Source organism: Suncus etruscus, chromosome 4 (genome assembly GCF_024139225.1).
Source record: "Suncus etruscus isolate mSunEtr1 chromosome 4, mSunEtr1.pri.cur, whole genome shotgun sequence".
In the NCBI taxonomy this organism is placed as follows: Eukaryota; Metazoa; Chordata; class Mammalia; order Eulipotyphla; family Soricidae; genus Suncus; species Suncus etruscus.
In genome coordinates this window covers 85,923,943-85,946,956 of record NC_064851.1, presented here as the reverse complement: position 1 = coordinate 85,946,956, position 23,014 = coordinate 85,923,943, and the positions used below count along the sequence as shown (strand labels likewise).

The following is a 23,014-nucleotide window of genomic DNA, read 5'->3' as shown; positions in this document are numbered from 1 at the left end:
TACATGGACTGTTTCTTGAAACCGGGCCTAGGTATAAAAGTATCCCCAATACAAGAACTCTTCCAAGACCTCCCTACCACAAATTTTTACCAAACTGAAGAAGGCCCAGGGGGTGTGATAGAAAGATGCCTGGGAACCCACACACCACAAGAAAAACCCCAAAAGGCAATGGGAAAATTGTAATTCCAACATAGGCATAAGACCTGTAATACACCACATCTTTACTGCTTTCCCCAAATGTAAGGTAGTCTTTTGCACCACTTTGGTCCTTTAAAAGCTTGCTAACTCATTTTATTTCTTTTTCTTTTATTTATTTATTTATTTAATTTAATTTATTTTTTCAAATGCCTGTCCTACATATACATTTGTGAGCACATACATTTTTATTCCCTTTCTTTTTTTTATCTATTTTTTATTTTTATTTTTTATTTTATTTTATTTTATTTCATTTTTTTAATCCATTTTGGGTATGTGACCTGTTTCTGTTATCCCCCTCTGTCCACCCCCAAATACACCGACAATATAATGTAGCACCATTTCTCCCTGCAAAGGCACACTAAATAAAGGGGAAATCTTACATATAAAAAAAAAGAGCTCTTATCTACTAGAGATAGGAACTCACAGTTGTTTACAATAACGGGATATCTCCTACCTGGAAAATATGTCATGTGGAATCAACTTAGACCTCATTCATTCTAGCCTTGAACCCTGGATCCCAGAATAGAAACGGCACAGCTCTTCACAACAGCTGCAGGAAACAAATCCCATCCGGGACAGCCTTAATACTGAGGGGTCAACAACAAGGGCCAGCTCTAACATGATATCCTGACAACGAGGAAAATGTGAACAACTTGACCTTAGAGCAGATTAGCCTACCTTACCAGCTAACGACAAGACAAAACCAGAAGACTTGGCACCCTTTGGTAGGTCCAAAAGCCAAGATCGCGATTTACAGATGACTGGCTGATAGAACCACGACCAGACTGTACACATCTTGGGCCAATAAAAAAGCCCTAGTTTAGGGTTTGAACTATGACCTGCACAATAAGCATGATCCCCAGTCCCAAAGGTCCTGCAGAGACAATTGTTACGGAATGGGGCTTCTGGAAGCACAAAGAAAGACACTATCCTAGGTGCCATCCTAGGTTCAGTGCAAAGACCAAGATCACCAACCACAGAAGATAGATTAAAATGACACTGAGGGAACAGAACCACTAGAATCACAAAGACTGACTTCATCATAAATCCCATCTCAGGATCTGTGCAGATACTGAGACCTCTAAACACAGAGCTCTGATTGTATCACCCTGGACAGAGCAGAAGTCTTCCAAACATCACAAAAACACCACCGGGAGAGTAAATGATCCTGAGCAAAGTCTAGAGTTGATCCCATGACAGTATACTCCAAGGACGGAGAAACCCCATATTTCTTAGGCCAAGTGAATTCCTTTTCGAATGACCCCAATATTTACTGTGCCAGGGCAGGAGGGAAAAAACAAAAATACAAAAAGCACAAAACCTTGGTTATTTTATATATATATGTTTACCTTCATTTATTATTATTATTATTATTATTATTATTATTATTTACCTATTTTGGTCGATTTCTCTGTTTGGGTGTGATTATTGAAATTGTTGTCCCCAGTTATACTTATTTTTTCTCTTCCTTTCTTTTCTTTCGTTATGTGCTATGCCATGTTTCTTATTTCAAGACCATGGCGTGTTTTTTGTTTGTTTTTGTTGGTTTTTTGTTTGTTTTTTGTGGTGCTTATTGATATAGCTGGAGTCCTCACTGGATATTTGACACTTCTTTTGGTACTGGTGGAGTGTTTCACCTTCTCTTTCTCCTTCACCTCCCAAATCGATGAAGAGAGCCACTAGAAGGATTCCACCCATTTTCGGGGTATTAGACTCTTACCCCAATTTATTACTTTTCTCTTTTTCAGGCAAAACCACGTAACTTGAAATAGCTAGTCCTGCCTCCAGTTAGCGGGGAAATAAGGGAGGCCTCAAGACCAAACAGCTGCAAGACTACTAAGTAGCAGGTTAGATACAGAGGGGACCACATATTCTAGCTGCCCTGGGGGTGAGGGAAGAAGAAATGGGAGGGAAGACAAAAACGGACAGGTAAGGAGGACAATTTGGTGATGGGAATCCCCCCTGATTCTATGTAAATATGTACCTAAAATATTATTGTCAACAATATGTAAGCCACTATGATCAAAATAAAAATTATATTATAAAAAAAAGAAAGGTCAAATCCAAAATGGATTAAAGACCTTGAGTTGAGACCTGTAACCATAGGTATATTGAAGAACACTTAGGTAAAACACTTCATAACATTGAGACTAAAGGCATCTTCAAGGAGGAAACAGCACTTTCCAAACAAGTGGAAGCAGAGATTAAAAAGATAGGACTATATAAAGCTGAGGAGCTTCTGCACTTCAAAGGAAATAGTGAATAGAATACCAAGGCCACCCATATAATGGGAGAAACTATTTACCCAAAAACCATCAGATAAGGGGCTAATATCTAAGATATACAAGATACTGACAGAACTTAACAAGAAAAAAAATCTAACCCCATTAAAAAATGGACAAAAGAAATGAACATACAATTCTTCGAAGAAGAAATACAAATGGCTAAAAGACATGAAAAAATCCTCCACATCAGTAATCATTATAGAGATGCAAATAAAATAACAATAAAATACCATCTCTTGCTACAGAGACTGGCACACATCCCAAAGAACAATAACCATCAATGTTGGTGGGGATGTGGGGAGAAAGGAACTCTCACTCACTGGTGGGAATGCTGTCTAGTCCAGTCTTTATGGAAAAAGATATGGAGATTCCTCAAAATACTAGAAATTGAGCTCCCATATGATCCAGCATACCATTCCTAGGGATATACCATAGGAACACAAAACACAATACAAAAATGCCTTCTCCACACCAATATACATTGTAGCACTATTTACAATAGCCAGAATCTGGAAAAAACCCAGATACTGACAATATGAGTGGCTAAAGAAACTGTGGTGCATATACATAATGGCATAATATACAGCAATCAGGAAAAATGAATTCATAAAATTTTCCAATACATGGATGGATATGGAAATTATTATGCTGAGTGAAATAAGTCAGAGGGAGAGAGATAGATACTGAATTGTCTCACTCATCTATGAGTTTTAAAAATATAAAAGACATTATTGTAATAATACGGAGAGACAATAGAGATGTGGGCTAGAAGGCCCACGATATGAAGCTTACCACAAAAAATGGTGATTTTATTTAGAGAAATAATTGCACTAACAACTGTCATGACAATGGTAGTGAGTTGGAGAAATATAATGCTTGTCTTAAATTCAGGCAGGGGGTGGATGAAGAGGGAGACGGGCATTAATGGTGAGAATGTTGCACAGGTGAAGGGGTTATGTTTTTTTATAACTAATACTCAAATACACACGTTTTTAATCATAATGCTAAAATAAATATATTTAAAAATAATAAAAAATGAAACAACCCTATTAATAAAAGAAATCTAGGATTCTTTCCACAGAAATTAAGTGTCTAAAACTTGGATGCTTTATTTGAGAGAAAATATGAATTCAGCTCTCATACTTTCAGAATAGAACTTTTCTTTGTAGTTTTTGTTTCATTGTAGTTCTCAAAAGAAGGAAATTTCTTCTCAGGTCATTACTAAATGGCAAAATAACTATGATTCTGTTGGAAAAATAAGACAAGTTTGTCTGAATTGGAATTGCATCATATTTGTTCACACTTCATACTTTGATGTAATAAATAAGGTGCTTACTACACACACATACACACACACACACACACACATACACACACTTTCATTTACACAAATTGCTCATTGGTCAAAGAAAAGAATTTGTCAAGCTGAATCAACTAATTTCTTTGCCAAAAATGTAAATTATTTCGAAAGACACACATTCGAAGTTAGAAGGACTGAGGATTATTTATCATTGGTGAAGTCACCATAAGGATGACTCAGGACTATTGACAGCAAACTTTTGGTGTTAGCAAGAGAATTGTGTTAAAGAAAACAACATTTTCAAAATCAGTGTTTTATCTGTAACAAAAGCGAATCAAATAAAACATGGGTTTTAAAGTTAGAGAAATTACCTGTTAAACTTTATTAAACATATGAAAGAATCTTTTCAGGTCTAAGTACTCTTAGGACTTAAAATACAGATGAAAGTGACTAGCATAAATTTTCAGATCAAATTTTAGATTTTTTTGTCTCAAAATTAAGACAATGTCTTGATTAAAATAAGTTACTTATTAAAATTTTATGAGAAAAGAATTAAATTATTGAATCTTAATTGTTTGTTTATATAAAATAGTGCCTATGTGTTTATATATGACTATAATGGGGTGAGATATAATCCATTACAAAGTATTTCGATTTTTGAATTTCTTTCAAAACAGCTGAAAATAAATGTTAAAAATATACCAAGTTTATCAAAATTAATGTATAATCAAACACATTTGAAGTTTATTTAAATAAGATAAATGATTTAGTATACGAGAAAATATAATCCTGAAAGGTTATTGTATCCATTTTTTTTCAGAACAATAATATGATTCCCACAAAGAAAAATATCAAATGATTATATGCTATTTATAAATTTATTCTTAGTCCAAAAGTGTCCTTCTGAATTATTCATCCACCATCAGACATAGAGCACAGAATTGCTCAGATAAGTCAGATGTATTATATTTCATTGTCATATGAAGAAGAGGTTGTCATGCTTTCCCAATGGCAGTGGTAAAGGTGATTTTAACTTTATTTTCATTATTTCTTATGTCTTATATTAATAAGTCAATTCAAGGTCTTTTAGAAATATCCTGTCACTTCAGGTATATAGTCATGTACATATATTATCTTCAGAGTCAAGTGGAGTTTTATCTTGGATTTTAATTTTGAGCTTTATTTTTAGTTTCATTCAACTTTACTTGAGTGACTCATATGACTAGGCATTGTGCAAGAAGCTAGAAATGACAAGATATGGTTTTGGTTTATAGTCTAATATAGGAGACAGACATATTATGATGTAAATTTATCTAACTAGAATGACAATAATTATAATTAATAATAATAATAATTATTATTATTTTGGGTTTTTTTGGCCACATCCGTTTGATGCTCAGGGGTTACTCCTGGCTAAGCGCTCAGAAATTGCCCCTGGCTTGGACGGACCATATAGGATGCCAGGGGATCGAACTGCGGTCCTTCCTTGGCTAGTGCTTGCAAGGCAGACACCTTCCCTTTAGTGCCACCTCACCGGTCTCGAAGTCTATTTTCTTAACTATATTTGTTGTTGACTCTTTCACTAGAAAATCACATTATTTAGAATTTTTAAAAAATTAGTCTCTGTTAAATTACAAAATTTATTTGTGATTTGGTTTCAGGCATACAATGATATAATATTGCTAGTATCCATTTCACCAGTGTCCACTTCTTCCCACCAATTCCCTCCTCCCACTATGTGCCTCAACCCACCTGCCTAACTTTATGATTATTCAGATATTTTTTAAAAATCTAGCCTTCTACAATGATTCAATGTGTTTTATTAATACAATAAATTTATTAATACAATGTTTTTTTATCAATTTGTAAAAGAAATATCTTAATTCTTTATTTTATGTTATTTTTACATATATGGGTAGAAAACAAAACCTGTGAAAACAACAAATATGAATAGAAACAGAACCAAATCACATCTACTTCTGAGGATGAATTCTTCTATCCTTAATTTCTATCCTTCTATACTTAACTTCTTTTTTCTTCACAATTAAATTTTTAAAAGTCTTTTCTATATTAAAAGACAGCACTATTAGCAGTTTATCTCAGCTACTTCATGTGCTTGAATATATAAATAAATAAATTTAAATAATAAGCTGGTAAATTCTGGTGGAAATTATACATACAACTATTAAGTAGAAAATATTTCTACTGGAACACAACTCTAGAATAAATTAGTTTGTTGCTTTATTTATATAATAAATTATATAGAATTAGTTTCTATACTGGTTCTATTTCCATAAACTATATCTGAAATCTAAATGAATATAGCATTTTAATATTAGACACTAGTCACTCAATGCAAACAAACTATATTTTTTCTTTGGCTTTTATTTTTGAAGCAAAAATAAAAAATAAAATAGAATAATAGAATAGAATACCATATAATAGAATACATGGGAATACTAATTTTAGAAAATTGGTTAATTTAATAACATAAAACACTTGTTTTTTTGAGAACTAGATTCACGTAGATTTCTTTTTCTTAAACTTTATTTTCTTTATTTAAACATCTTGATTACATATATGATTATGATTAGGATTCAGTCATGTAAAGAACACCCCCTTCACCAGTGCAACATTCCCACCACCAATGTCCCAAATCCTCCTCCATCCCACCCCAACCCCACCTGTACTCTAGACAGGCTATCCAGTTCCCTCATTCATTCACATGATTATGGTAGTTCTCTGTGTAGTTATTTCTATAACTGCACTCACCACTCTTTGTGGTGAGCTTCATGAAGTGAGCTGGAAGTTCCAGCCCTCCTCTCATTGTCTCCGAGGATTGTTGCAAAACTGACTTTTATTTTTCTTAAAATCCATAGATGAGTGAGACTATTATGGATCTCTCTCTCCCTCTGACTTATTTCATTCAGCATGATAGATTCCATGTACATCCATGTATAGGAAAATTTCATGACTTCATCTCTCCTGACGGCTGCATAATATTCCATTCTGTATATGTACCGTAGCTTCTTTAGCCATTCATCTGTTGAAGAGCATCTTGGTTGTTTTCAGAGCCTGGCTATTGTGAATAGTGTTGCAATAAATATAGGTGTGAGGAAAGGGTTTTTTGTATTGTGTTCTTAGGGTATATCCCTAGGAGTGGAATAGCTGGTCGAATGGGAGCTCAATTTCCAGATTTTGGAGGAATCTCCATATCGTTTTCCACAGAGGTTGGAGTAGACGGCATTCCCACCAGCAGTGGACAAGAGTTCCATTCTCTCCACATCCCGCCAACAATGATTGCTCTCATTCTTTGTGATGTGCACCAATCTCTGTGGTGTGAGGTGGTATCACATTGTTGTTTTGATTTGCATCTCCCTGATGATTAGTGACGAGGAGCATGTCTTCATGTGCCTTTTGGCCATTTGTATTTCTTCTTTGTCAAAGTGTCTGTTCATTTCTTCTCCCCATTTTTTGATGGGATTAGATGCTTTTTTATTGTAAAGTTCTGTTAGTGCCCTGTATATTTTGGATATTAGCCTCTTATCTGATGGGTGTTAGGTGAATAGTTTCTCCCACTCGGTGGGTGACTCTTGTATCCTGGGCGCTATTTCTTTAGAGGTGCAGAAGCTTCTCAGTTTGATGTATTCCCATCTGTTGATCTCTGCTTCCACTTGTTTGGAAAGTGCAGTTTCCTTCTTGAAGATGCCTTTAGTCTAAATGTCATGGAGTGTTTTACCGACTTGTTGTTCTATATACCTTATGGAATCAGGTCTGAAATCAAGGTCTTTAATCCATTTGGATTTTACCTTTGTACATGATGTTAACTGGGGGTCTATGTTCGCTTTTTTGCAAGTGGCTAACCAGTTCTGCCAGCACCAGTTGCTGAAGAGATTTTCCCTGCTCCACTTAGAATTTCTTGCTCCTTTGTCAAAAATTATGTAATTGTATGTCTGCGGGACAATGTCTGAGAACTCAAGCCTATTCCACTGATCTGAGGGTCTGTCTTTATTCCAATACCATGCTGTTTTGATAATTATTGCTTTGTAGTACAGTTTAAACTTTGGGAAAGTAATGCCTTCCATTTTCCTTTTCCCTAGGAGTGCTTTAGCTATTCGAGGGTGTTTATTGTTCCAGATGAACTTCATAAGTGTTTGATCCACTTCTTTGAAGAATGTCATGGGTATTTTTTTTTTTTTTTTTCTTTTTTTTTTTTTTTTTTTTTTTTGGTTTTTGGGTCACACCAGGCAGTGCTCAGGGGTTATTCCTGGCTCCAGGCTCAGAAATTGCTCCTGGCAGGCACGGGGGACCATATGGGACGCCGGGATTCGAACCGATGACCTCCTGCATGAAAGGCAAACGCTTTACCTCCATGCTATCTCTCCGGCCCCTGTCATGGGTATTTTTAAGGGGATCACATTAAATCTATGTAATGCTTTGGGGGAGTATTGCTATTTTAATGATGTTAATCCTGCCAATCCATGAGCAGGGTATGTGTTTCCATTTCCATGTGTCCTCTCTTATTTCTTGGAGCAGGGCTTTATAGTTTTATTTGTATAGTTCCTTCATGTCTTTGGTCAAGTTGACTCCAAGATATTTGAGTTTGTGTGGCACTATTGTGAATGGTATTGCCTTCTTGACTTCCTTCTCTTCCCTATCATTATTGCTGTATAAAAAGGCCACTGATTTCTGTGTGTCAATTTTGTAGCCTGCCACCTTGCTATGTGAGTCTATTGTTTCTAAATGCTTTTTGGTAGAGTCTTAGGGTTTTCTAAGTAGAGTATCATGTCGTCTGCAAACAATGAGATCTTGACTTCTTCCTTTCCTATCTGAATTCCCTTGATAGCGTTTTCTTGCCTGATCGCTATAGCAAGAACTTCCAGTACTATGTTGAAGAGGAGTGGTGAGAGCGGACAGCCTTTTCTTGTACCAGAATTTAGGGGAAAGGCTTTTAGTTTTTCTCCATTGAGGATAATATTGGCCAATGACTTGTGGTAGATGGCTTTAACTAGACTAAGAAAGGTTCCTTCCATTCCCATCTTGCTGACAGTTTTGATCAAGAATGGGTGTTGAACCTTATCAAATGCTTTCTCTCTGTCTATTGATATGATCATGTGATTTTTATTTTTCTTGTTGTTGGTGTTGTATATGATGTTGATAGATTTATGGATGTTAAACCATCCTTGTATTCCTGGGAAGAAACCTACTTGGTCGTAGTGTATGATCTTCTTGATGATGCATTGGAATCTGTTTGCCAGGATTTTGTTGAAGATCTTTGCATCAGCATTCATGAGGATATTTGTCTGTAATTTTCTTTTTTGGCAGCATCTCTCTCTGGTTTTGGTATCACGGTGATGTTGGCTTCATAAAAGTTGTTTGGGAGTGTTCCCGTTTTTTCAATTTCATGGAAAAGCCTGGCTAGGATTGGTAGTAACTCCTCTTGAAATATTTGAAAAAATTTATTAGGAAATCCGTCTGGGCCTGGGCTTTTCTTTTGGGGCAGATGTTTGATTACAGTTTCAATTTCCTCAGTAGTGATGGGGGTGTTTAGATATGCTACATCCTCCTTACTTAAATGTGGAAGGTTATAAGTGTCAAAGAATTTTTCCATTTCTTCTAGGTTCTCATGTTTAGTAGTATAAAGTTTTTCATAGTAGTCTCTGATTACCCTTTGGATCTCTGCAATATCTGTCGTGATCTCCCCCTTTTCGTTTCTAAATTGGGTTATCAGATTTCTCTCTCTCTCTTTCTTTGTGAGTTTTGCCAATGGTCTATCAATCTTGTTTATTTTTTCAAAGAACCAACTTCTGCTTTCGTTGATCTTTCAGATTGTTTTATGGGTTTCCACTTTATTGATTTCTGCTTTCAGCTTTGTTATTTTCTTCCGTCTCCCTATTTTTGGTTCCTTTTGTTGGTCATTTTCCAATTTTTTGAGCTGCATCAATAAGTTATTCAGGTATGCCCCTTCTTCCTTCCTGATGTGTGCTTGAAGAGCTATAAATTTTCCTCTCAGGACTGCTTTTGCTGTTTCCCATAGGTTCTGACAGTTTGTGTATTCATTATCATTTTTTTCCAGGAAAGTTTTGATTTCCTTTTTGATTTCATCTCAGACCCACTGGTTGTTCAGTAGCCGGGTGTTTAATTTCCAATTGTTAAAGTTTTTCTTCTGCCTTTGTAGTTCACATCTAATTTCAGAGCCTTGTGGTCAGCAAAGGTAATGGCAAGATTTCTATCCTCTTGATTTTATGGAGGTATGTTTTATGTGTCAGCATGTAGTCTATCCTGGGGAATGACCCATGTACGTTGGAGAAGAATGTGTATCCAGGTTTTTGGGGATGGAGTGTCCTATATATATCTACTAGTCCTCTTTCTTCCATTACTCTTTTCAGGGTTAGTATGTTTTTTTTTGGGTTTCAGTCTGGTTGACCTATCAAGTGTTGATAGGGCCGTGTTGAGGTCTCCCACAATGATTGTGTTATTATTGATTTCTTTTTTCAGATTTGTCAGTAACTGTATTAGATAACTTGCTGGTCTCTCATTGGGAGCATATATGTTTAATAGTCTTATTTCTTCCTGTTGCACATATCCCTTGATTAGTACATAGTGTCCGTCTTTGTCCCTTACCACTTTTCTGAGTATAAAGTTGGTGTCATCAGAAATTAATATGGCCACCCCAGCTTTTTTGAGGGTGTTGTTTGCTTGGATGATTTTCCTCCAGGCTTTGATTTTGAGTCTATGTTTGTTCTGACTATTCAGATGTGTTTCTTGTAGGCAGCAGAAGGTTGGATTCATCTTTTTGACCCATTTTGCCACTCTGTGACTTTTAATTGGTGAATTGAGTCCATTGACATTGAGGGAGATGATTGTCATAGGATTTAATGTCATCTTTGTAGATAAGTTTGCTGTGTTTGTTGGTCTCTCTTGTCTTAGAGTAGACCTGTCAGTTTTTTCTTTAAGCCTGGTTTATCATCTGTAAAGTTTGTGAGCTGATTTTATCCATGAAGCTATGTATTCTTCCTTCAAACCTGAACATGAGTCAGGCTGGGTGCAGTATTCTCTGTGAAGCGTTCATTTCATTCAGTCTTGTCACAATAACCCACCGCTGTCTTCTGGCCTTGAGAGTTTCTTGTGACATGTCTGCTGTAAGTCTTAGGGATGCTCCTTTGAATGCAATTTCCCTTTTTGATCTTGCTGCTTTCAGTATTCTATCTCTATCTGTGGGACTTGTCATTGTAATGAGGATGTGTCTTGGGGTGTTTTACTTTGGGTCTCTTTTAGCTGGTACTCTTTGGGCATGCAGGATTTGATTGCATGTAGTCTTTAACTCTGGGAGTATCTCTTTGATGATGTCTTTGACAGTTTATTCTTCCTGGAGATGTCCTTCCTGGTTTTCTGGGACTCCAATGATTCTTATGTTGTTTCTGTTGAGTTTATCAAAGACTTCTATTTTCATCTGTTCGTATTCTTTGAGTACTTTTTCCTTTGCCTGTTAGTTTGTCTTAAGGTTCTTTTCCAATTTCTTCTGCTATGTTGAGATTTTCTGCATCACATCTTCTAGTACTTCAGTTCTCTTCTCAGCTGCTGTTACACTGCTTGTGAGGCCATCCATTGAGGTTTTCAGTTGAGCTACTATGTTTTTCAGATCTATTATTTCAATTTGGAGTTTTCTGATTTCTGTCTTTGTGTTCTGTTCAGAACTATCTATGCTTTCTTTGAGTTCTTCAAACATCTTCCATATTGCTATTTTAAGTTCCTTATCCGAGAGGTTAATCAGGTAGTTGGAATTTATTAGGTCATCCGAGCTTTGGTCTTCAATCTCTGTGTATGATGTTTGCCTGCGAGGTGAGGTTTCCCCATTGTCAAGCTTGTAGTGTTGTTTTTCCTGCATGTTGTGGTGGGTTCATTGGTTAGAAAGAGTGTGTGTCTGTGCTCTTCTGCTGCCTCTAGTTGACAGTTTTTTGGGGCAAATTCCCTAGGCCTCTGAAGAGACCTTCAGGGATTCAGAAACACAGGCAGAGAGGTACAGGAGAAGTTTCCCTTGAAGTCCTCAGAGTGAACAAAGGCACAGCAGGGCGGAGCCTCCGCAGGTCAGAGAGCTCAGTTTATAGAATGGTGACCCGTACAGCCAGAATTTACTCACTGAGCAGCTTCAGAATGCAGTTTTTTGGGGGTGCACTCCCTAGGCCTCTGAGGAGACCTTCAGGGATTCAGAAACACAGGCAGACAGGCGCAGGAGAAGTTTTCACGTAGATTTCTAAACATAATTTATACTCTCAATCTGTGATAGATTCTCCATGTTTATAATCACTAATACTAATACTAGTTATATCTTTGAGACTCTAGTATGCATATTTTTCTCTAATTACTTAGGCTTGGTTTCTGTTTTTCAGCAATAATGTGCTTATCTTACTCCACACTGAGAAATTTGAATCTATGACAAAAGAACAAGGACTAAACAAAATTAAAAGAAGTTTTAAATTGTATAGTGATTAAGCTGTTTATGACTTTAGATTCCTAGATTTTACGAAAAAAGAACTAACATTTATGTAACTATTTTTTATAATTATTTTAAAAGCCTAAAATTTATTAAATACTTTGCTTATTGCTTAGCAACAGATTTGTACTGCTACATTTCTCCTATAATAAAGAATAAGAATATAATTCTCATTGGTTGCTTTTCACAGAGCTCATCAAGATTCTAAAGTGCTGTGTAAACTAGGCAAAAAAGACGGAGGCTCTTCTAGCAGTATTTAATGATACCATAATACTCAAAATGAGTTTAAATATATTTGCAAACTCTTTAACAACTATGGCTTGATAACTAAATCCAGATTTTATTTCTAAGTACAATACTATTAACATAGCATTAACATCATTGACTTAATGAAATATTTCATTTCAGTGGTGACATTGGTTACTATTGGTAAATCAGTTTCTTCCCTATTCAGTATAACTCTCTTAGTTGGTGCATGACAATCACTTTACAGAAGCACCTTTGGATTGAAGCAACCTTGGATTGGCCTCTTACCCTAAATGTTCTCCACCTCAGGCCAGGTCTCAGGGAAAAACTGCTCACTGCTTCAGTTTTTCCATGACTGAGTTATCTATTTCTTAGGAGCAGAGGGCTTGCTTGTCAAGTTCCTGAACCTGTTTTATCCTCTTAATCATGTGTGAATTAATTCCTGTGTAGGTGTTTCCTTCCAGACCCACGTCCCTCCAATCCCCTGTGTCGGGGCATGAGGCTTCAGCTTCAGACTACTAGTAACTATAAATAAAAGGTTAATAGTTCAGCATTTAATGTTATGACCCAACAATCATTTTCACTTTCCTGAATCTATTTTAAATCTATTTCCAAAGAGGTCTGTTGAACAAGATGACTTTTTCTATGCTAACCACCAAAATTGACAAATGAATAGCATTGTTAGAATTTCCCTTGATGTACTAGTTTCTCTGTCCTCCCTCTCTCCCTCCCTCCCTCTCTCCCTCCCTCTCTCCCTCCCTCCCTCTCCCTCCCTCCCTCCCTCCCTTCCTTCCTTCCTCCCTCCCTTCCTTCCTTCCTCCCTCCCTTCCTTCCTTCCTTCCTTCCTTCCTTCCTTCCTTCCTTCCTTCCTTCCTTCCTTCCTTCCTTCCTTCCTTCCTTCCTTTGGTGTGAAAAAAGTACTCTTTCTAAAGTACTTTGTCTGAATAACTCAACTTTAAGAAGACCGTGTGTGTGTGTGTGTGTGTGTGTGTGTATGTGTGTGTGTGTGTGTGTGTGTGTGTGTGTGTGTGTGTGGTTTCATTCCCTGGTAACTGCTCAATAAGTCTCATTGATAAATTAGGTAATAATTTTGCTCTAGGGTCCAGTCCCATTAGCTGTCACAGGTTAAAGAGACTAGAACTGGATACTCAATAATAGCAGCAAATACCCAGAAGGTCTTAACTAAAATGCTATTATTGATTCACGAGGTTGCTCATCTTTTTGTAGTTCAATATTTTTAGCATTCAAGTCAAATATTTTAGGGTACTTGGCTTTACTTTCTGTCCCTCAAGGTAAGGAAACTAGTTGTTTCCACAATCACTAATGGCTATATTTGTCACAATCCTAAAATTATAAAATATAAAAGAAAATAATTTATCAATATTAGGTACATGCTGATAGGCTAGTTGATTCTCTTCTGTTTCTTAAACCTGAGATACACAACTTACCTGAAGCTTTCCCCAGATTCAGAAGTCATTCATTTTTACAGGGAATTTTTCAAGCAATTCTACAGTATGAAAGGTATACATTTATACCTGTGGTTACAAACCAACAATAGTAAAACAAGAGTGGTGATTCAGTTAGTAGAAATGGAACTATTCATATGCAATGAAACTATCATAATTGATTTTCATAGTGCTAAACTTCTAAAAATTATACCAAAGACAATATTAAAAAGAAAAAAATACAAAAATCTAATAAAGCAAGTGTGGATTTTGTGTTTAATGTATCTTAAGAAGCAATGCTGCAAGGCTGGGAATGTGGCTAAGGTGGGATAGTACTTGCCTTACATATATTAGTCCTAGAATCAATTTCCTGTATGATAACCTAGCAGCTTGTTATATCCCTGGTGGTCTTCAAGCATTGTACTTTGTATGGTTTCCTTGGAGCACATAGAACCAAGTACATCAGGTATAGCTTTAAGAGCAATTAAAAAATATTTTAACAACTAAAGTGAATAATTTATAATGGCAAGTTGCTTAGGATAAACCTGATTAAAGTGTATGCAAAGAATATGCTAGTATTATACTTACCTGGCAGGGGTGATACCATGATCACGAAGGTGGTTTCCCCAGTGCTAGGCTCACCCATTGCACTCCGGTTGTGCTGACCCCTGAGATTTCCCCAAATGTGGGAAACTTGACTGCATAATTTGTGGTAGTGGGGACTGCGTTTGCATTCTCCCCTGAAAGAAAAAAAAAAGAATATGCTAGTATTCATGCTTTAAGAGACAATGTTATCTACAAATCTCTAAATATTTACATGTAGAAGATTCTTTTTTTAAACATTTATTATTCTAGAATTTCCTATAGATTTTTCCTTTTAATTTTCAATTATGTTTTTCTTTTTGATTTTCAGTTGGCATCTGGGCTCTCAAAAGATACTCTGGGAAGTTATAAGGAGACAAACACTTTTAGTAATAACCAAACCTAATAGAGTCAAAAAAAATTGTCCACTCTCCCCGTGGATTAATGCTTCTTGGAGAAAATTTCCTTCAATAATTGATTATTTGCTGAGGTTTGACCATGTGTGTTGGGGACAGCATGTCTGTTTCTATAACAAACTAATTGAGCAATTCCATTGACATGGCTCCTGGTTCCTACAGTGTAGTGAACTTCCGGCGTGACTGCCAAGCACAACTGTGCTCTTAAAACAATACATCAGGGAAACTTCAGATTTTTCTAGTTTTCTTCACCTGTGACCCACTTCATGGATTTTAGCCTTCTGAGGTGAATCTGATCCCAAAAGGAACAGCTCACTTCAGTACTGTCCTGTAGGCAAAGGAGTAGACAATCCATTACCACCTTCCTCTCGTTCTGAGGTTAATGACTACATTAAATATTAAATGAGTTTCCGTCTCCAGAGTGCCCAAGTAAGTGATTTTACATTAGCTCATCCACTTTTGGCACCATCTCTCTTTGATTTCTGATAAAACATGTTGCTCTGTGTAACATAACTCAGAGGAAATCGTGATTGATTTGACAACTGTTAATGTGATGCTTAATACTAACCTTCATCTTTAGATGTAGAGGAAGATGGTGAAGACGGAGGGGAGGAAAAAGAAAGAGCTGTTAGAGAAAGAAAGGTGCCATGGTTTATTCTCTAAGGTGAAAGGAATGAATGAACTCATTAACATATCACAAAACATTAACACTTCTCTCCCTTTTTTTTTTTTCTTTTGGAAGCATCTCAGACAGAACCTCTGCTCAGCTACTATTTCTGACTCCTTCCCACAGTTTCATGCAGCTGCTCTAGGAGGTAAAAGATCATTTCAGGACATAAATATCTGGGGAATAAAATCTGTAGGAATTACTGCTGATTTTCAAATAGGGCTATGGCTTCACCTTTTGCTACCTCCTGATTTAACATTTAATGAGATGAAGTGAGGTTGTGGAGTCTGCAAGGAGAGTAGCATGAAGACATAATTTCCACACACTGAGATTATTAGGAGTGTAGACAGACAGTCAAGACCCCTAGCAGGCAAGGTGTGGAGGAGGGACTTTCAAGGTAAATGGGTACCTGTGGGACTTTAGCAAGAATCTGAGGCTTCTGTCAGCTTTTGCTTTCAGGTGTTTCAACTTGCAAGGGAAAACTTTCCTGAGGCTTTTCCTTCTAAGGCAAAATGGATGTTTTTAAAAAAAAAATCAACAACCTCTTCTTTTATATGTATGCATGTAGAGCTGTCCATGAACCTTCTAGCTGTTCTTTTCGAAGTAGATTATATGTCTTTATTTTCTTTTACTAAAGTAATTGCTGATGTTGGTATCTTTGTGATGAAGACATTCAAATTGAAACATACAGTTCACTTTCCTTTCAAATTGTCAAAAGAGGACTGTAAGTGATTTTCATCTGACTGGAGTTCTTTGCTTCCTCTCAGAGGTATTCTAATGTACTAATATCTCTTTTAAGACATAAGGTTGAAGGAACATGTGTCTAGCAATATTCCATTCTTTAATTTATTTATTAGAGCTTACATAATCGTGACTGAGGCCCGCATGAAAAATTCAATTGCAATTGCAATTGTATAAATTTTCTTTGATACATTTAATAATGTATTTAGGAGTCAATACATAAAAAATGATACTTAATAAAATACTTACTATTAGTAAAATATAAAACTCACTTTAATAACGTTTTAAAACAGGAGGGAGCTTTTAACTAGATTTTAACTGGTTTAATTTCTTTTTTCCTGGTTTTTGGGCCACACCCAGTGGTGCTCAGGTTCTCCTGAGAAACCAGGTTTCTCCTGGTTCTGTGCTCAAAAATCACTCCTGTCAAGCTCAGGGGGCTACATGGGATGCTGGGGATCGAACCTGGGTCCTTCACAGGTCAGCTGCTTGTAAGGCAAATGCACTACCACTGTACTATCCTGAACTAGCTTAATTTCTTCATGCACAAACCAAGATCTGAAGTGAGAAAAAGGTTGTCTAATACCTATCTCATAGGAAAGTGTTCACTCTAGGGGGAACCTACCACATGTACCAGTCTGTATAGTGCTACTTGATGAAGAACACAGATAAGTTAACAGAGAGAAGAAAAAAGTTATTGAGTCAGTTCACCTCTTGTAAAAAAAAAATAATTATGAATATTCCACCAGAACATATATATGGCTAAATTATTCTTTTTTAAGCATCTTATTAAAAATTCTCTATTTTGCTGTACATTCTATCTAAAAATATAAAAGAAATTCTAAGAGTAAAAATTATCACCAAGTTCCTTACCTGAATATTTAGTGCTTTGATATACAATGTGACATTCCTTTATCTTAGTATTCATATAAAAAAAAAAAAACCAAAAGCTTTTGTAGTGAAGTTCTATTTTACTTACATTGGTCAATACAAATTATATTCTACAGCCAATAACTATGAATGAGATTTTCACTATGTGATCTACATCAATAGCTTCAGGAACCTAGTGGTTTCGTTGGGACTTGTAGAAGCACAGATGCTACAACAGGCAAATAGCAAGGTGAAACTGTAGTTTTATCTAATTGGGTCAGAGTTTCTCACTTGACTATAAAGGTATAAGAGAGTGTTTCTCATAGAATTCTGTTCTTGGTATTTTAGGGTGCTCAGTATCAGCCTTGTCTTTTCCCTCTTAGTTGCCATACCATACTGCTTCCTTAATTGTAAACCCAAAGATCTATGGCACTGTTTCCTGAAGGTCATAGGGGAACATAAAAGCTCCAAGTTGAAAGCTGTGTATTAGATGATATGATCATGTCAGATATAATACCATTATCGTTTTTAGTCACCCCTGTTAGTCCTAGAAAACAAAGTTCATCTGTTTCTGACCCTGAAGTATTTGGATGCATATACTTAATTTGTGGCAAGCTAATTAGAGACATTTTCTAAATATAAAACAAAAGGTAGCAAGAAAAGATATAAAGAATCCTACTGAATAAATTGGGTCAAACTAGGAAAATAGAAATAAAAAACATTAGATGATGAGAATTGGTTGATGTGTTGAGCTGAGTCATATAGGAAATCACAAGAAAAGCCAAAAAATAGCAACAATGATTACTTTACAGCAGTTAGAAGTGATGAAAGCATTGCTTTCAACTGCTAATAGCCCCACACCCTTCACCAAAAACTGCTAATAATCTGCTCTGTTTGGAATCAGAACAAAGGGATCTGGATCTGAAACTGCTCCATCCAGGAGAAATACTGATTTGCCTTTTCCCCACCCTTTCCCCAAACTTCCCACCTCTAGCCAGTCATTGCCAAGACAGGGTTACCTGTGATATAATCCTATATTATTTGAGTAGGGCTTCATTAATGGCTTCTGTGCTGGTCCTAATTTGCCTAAGAAATGTTTAGACAGCCCTGGGTATATAAAATAGATGTGCTAACAAAACATGCTTTTAATAATAAAAAAGCACAAATTTATTTTAGATTTAGTTATGCATACCCCATGAGATTACTATCCACACTTTAAAAATCTCAGATGAAGAGTACAACAGGAACATCTGGAAAAGGATAGAAGGACAGCCAGACCTAGGACAAGAGCTATGTTCTAACTTTCAAAAGCATAAATGACATAGGCTGCTTTCTAGAAAGACAGAACCTACATGAAGGTATCTTTATTTTTGTTTATAAAAATGTAGCCTATTTTTTACTTAAGTGACTATTCTGCCTCCCTTAAGCTACTAAGAGAAATAAGTGACAAATGGATGAAGGTGTTGATCATAGATCACTAGCTAAGCAGTCTTATACTTATTGATTTAATATGAGAATCCAGTAGTCACTAGCTAGTTTACCTTCAGGGTATTGGTTCACAATTTGACCTCACCCAAAACAAATGTCTTCCCTGGATTGTTTTTTACAACTTGTTTTCACCCAAAGCAGAGATTTTTTTTTCCTACTTACCTTCCTGTTCTACATGTCAAAAGTTTACCTGGGTAGGACTAATTCAAGTTAAGCCTGTTGGTATTCAATCCCCTGCCTAGTGGTGGTCTTGGTGCTTAATAAAAACTGTGCTTTTGGCAAGCAGCTAGCTCTCTCACTGGAGAAGGCAGAAAGCTCTCCAGCCATGACCAAAGGTGTTTCACCCTCTCAAGCTTGACCTGGTTTATTTCCTTGGCCACTCCACTTTCAGACAGGGGTGGGTTACAGTGTGTGGAGAATTATAGAGAAGATTCAACAACTGCCAAATTTTATTTTATTCACATATATAATTGTAAATATAAATTTTTCTTGCTGTAAATGTTATGATTTTCTAGAGAAATAAGGACAAAGTAAATAGAACTCAAGCACATTATCCTAGACCATGTAAACAGTGAGTAAAGAAATCAAATTTGAATGAAGGACTATAGTATAGTTATATTTTTATTTTTAACTCATTTAAGCTGCACTACCTGGGGAAATAGGCACAGAGAGGTTAAGTTGCTAGTTCAAAATCACAGGGCTACTAAATATAAAAGACAAAGTTGCCTTTCCCAAACCTGTTTTTTAGAATCACACCCATTAGAAGCACACCCATATGTGCTCAAAATTTACTTCTGTCTCTACACTCCCTTGGGGATTCAGGAGACCATATTCAGTCCCAGGTATTAAACCTAGATCAACTGCATGCAAGCAAGCATTTTACTCAGTGTATTATCTCTCTGTCTCCTCATTTTTAAAAAGTCATGTGAGAGAAATTTCTGGTAGTGTGTACTTGAGATTTATTTATTCAAGTTCCATTTTAATCAATTCCATTCAGTGCTAGGCAATTTCTAAGATGTTGAAACTACAATGATGGATATGACAAGAATGAGGAACTTATTTAGTAGAATTTATTGTTTAGTGAGATTCTTACAAGTGTGTAATCATATGACGATGATTTTATGTGACAGGTCCTCTAAGTGAGGTTCACTCTAGGAAACACAGAGAAATAGAAGAAATATGGTAATATTTGTTACACATGGGGTGTAAAATTATATCTATCTATTTAAATTAAAAGTTCATAAGAGTAGTAACTCTTAAATGTATTTAATTTGCTGACATTGTGCAAAAATGAAACAAAAGTCACAGGCAAGAAAGCAAAACTAAGAGGACACATTTTTTAAAAGCTAAAGCATAAATTGGAGCAACCTTGGATGAGGAGGTCAGAAAGGCAGAGACAATGAGATTAACAGAGTTTTATATAATTTAATAAGGACCCTGAGAGGTTCCTTTTATAATGCATTTAAAATTCCTTAGGGCACAGGGTACATTTATTTTATATTTCCATCTTTTACCTACTATAAAATTACATTTTCTAGTGCCTTTGAGTGCACTGTGTATTGTTGGCAAGAACAAATGAAATCTTTTTGATTGTATTTCATTGTAGCTGCTTTGTGAGTGACACACGAGAAAACTCAGAGCTCAGTCCAGCTGGCACTTAGGAGACTTTGGTGATCTGAATTTGGAACAGGCCTTGACCTAAGGCAGTAAAAGCCCTTCTGAAAAGATTGCTGTGAGTGAGCTGCTGAAACGTCACTCCAGCCTTACTGTTCGCTTCATTGCTGTTCACCTATTCCCCAAATGGATTTCTTTGTTGGTTAGGTTCATGCTGAATGTTCAAACCACACACACATAGTAAAAATCTGCTATTTTTGATTGAAAAATTTCATTGGCGCCTTTAGGCCCTCATGCTACAGCTTTTGTTTTAGATTCTGCATAATTTTTCCATTGTGGATATTGTTCATGGCTCACTATTTGAGGAGGGTCTGCCCTGAGCAGTTTGTCTTTTGCTATGTCCTTTGCAGTTTGTATAACTTCTCCAGTTTCAACATCCTTTTGGGATTTTAATATAATGGAAAGTAGGGGAGAAGATATCTGCCTGAAAGTGATAGTGATACTGATTTTATTGACTTATTTTGAGTAGTTAATTTAATGAGCACTACTTCCCCTCCAAACTGCAATTTTCTTATTTCTTAATAACAAGTAATAATAAGGTGAATTAGAGGGTTTTTTATTTTGTTTTGTTTTGGTAACACTCCTGATGGCATTCAGGGGTTATTCCTGGCTCTTCTCTAGAAATTATTCCTGGCAGGTTCAGGGGACCATATAGGATGGTGAGGATTGAACTCAGGTTAGCCAGGTTCTAGGAAAATGCCCTAACAGCTATGCTATTGCTCCTGTTCCAGGAATTTTTTTTATTAAAAAAATAAAAACACCATTAAAAGTAAGAAGAATTTTGATTTGGTTGTTAGTGCTTCTGTTTTTCTAATTTTTGCCCATTAGAAATTCATATAATCTGTGAACTTCAGTTTTCTCATTTGTAAAAAAAAAGTTGGTTATGAAGAGTAAATGAATAAATATAAATATATGTGACTTGTGAGCTGTGGAAATACTACACAACTTACTAACTGTGATTTCATAACTGCTAGTCAATTGACAATATCAATAGTCTAAGTGTTTTGTTATATCTGAGTTTTATGTTTTGTTTGTTTTTGTGCCACAACTGACTATGCTCAGGGCTTACTCCTGGCTCAGCACTCAGGGATCACTACTGGTAGTGCTTAGTATCACCCCATTCCCCATCTTCCTGTGGAACCTCTCCTGATGGTAAGACCCTTCCATAGCTGGGAGGGGTCTGTGGTTACTAATAAAGGGGTTACCTCCGGGGTATAGGGGGATAGAGAGGCAGCTAGAAGCAGGACCGGAGAATAAACAGGTTGAGATGGCAGGGCAACTGAAGAGAGCCTGCTTAAAAGGTTAGATTAAAGGCCACACATGGTGGCTATGGCTTGTAATAAAACCTTGTCTCCTGAAACTTCATGATTGCCTGTGGATCATTTCCCCGTCACTACACTGAACCTTCAGACCCTCCAGCTGGAAGGGGGATGAAGGCGCCCTGTCCTGGGCTAGCAAAGAAAGGCCTCGTTATCCCTCCATCACCATCCACAACCATTCAGGACTCTATAGTTAATACGTATTTCTACACTTAGGACTATATGAGTGCTCAGACTGAACCTGGAACAATAGCATATAAAACATGCACCCTACACGATGCACTATCACTTTGGCCCCAATATGTATCTGAGTTTTAATATAAATGTTGGGTAGTAATATAGGCATCTGTTAACAATGAATTTTTTACACAAGAAAAGTTTTGCTAAAAGCCCACATTATGAAAGAAATAGTTTATAGTTGGCAATTCATGGGCTAAAATGATTATCACAACATAATAATCTAGTCCTAAAAAATGACATAGAAACAACTGGAGCCCAGTGGCCCGATTCTATATCTGAAAAAGGGGGAAAATATTACTTAAAGCTGGGGGAAGTTCTCAAGGTAAACGAGTTAGTTCTTGAAAATCACATAATAAATACAAAATAGAAGATTGAATGAACGCTAACACCTGTTTCCATTGTCATTTTGTAAAATCCTCAATCTGCAGGCCATGTAAGGACTGTTTTATCTTGTGGTCACAGTGGAGAACCATAGTAAACTTTTAGATTCTGCATAATTTCTCCATTGTGGATATTGTTCATGGCTCATTTCCTTCCTGAAGATATTAGCACATTTCCTTCCTAAAGATAGGTCTTGTTAGGTTGCTGGTTGAAAAGCAGAAAAGAAGAGGAAACTTCATTATCTGCCTCTTCCTCCTTCTTCTTTCTCCTCCTTTTTCTTCCTCCTCCTCCTTCTACTTTCTCTTCCTCCTCCTCCTCCTTCTTTTTTAAAATTTAATTGCTTTATTTAAGCACTGTGGTTACAAATTTGTTTATTGTTCAGTTTGAGTAATATGATGTATACCAACCTTCACCAGGGCACCCTTTCCATCATCTTTTTTACTCATACGATATTGATTCTCTAGTAATTTCTTCTTGATAGTGTCTATACTTCTCAGAGTAGTGCCTAAAGTATCTGCACCTATAAAGAGCTCAAGATTTGCATCTCAAAGTCATGTTCTCCTGAGCTTTGGGCTAATTTTAGACTAGGCAAATTAATAAGTTAAGATTTTTTATTTTATAAATGTTCCTATAAAATAAAATTAATTTCCTAATCCTTCTGACTCAGAAAT

General features: G+C 36.2%; 1 non-coding gene across 1 annotated transcript; it reads left to right on the top strand.

The window, feature by feature from the left end:
• The first annotated feature begins 14,548 nt into the window (after positions 1-14,548).
• On the top strand, positions 14,549-14,710 carry LOC126007678 (U1 spliceosomal RNA). The gene has a single exon (XR_007495180.1). It is a non-coding gene; the product is annotated as a U1 spliceosomal RNA (small nuclear RNA).
• The last annotated feature ends 8,304 nt before the right edge of the window (positions 14,711-23,014 follow it).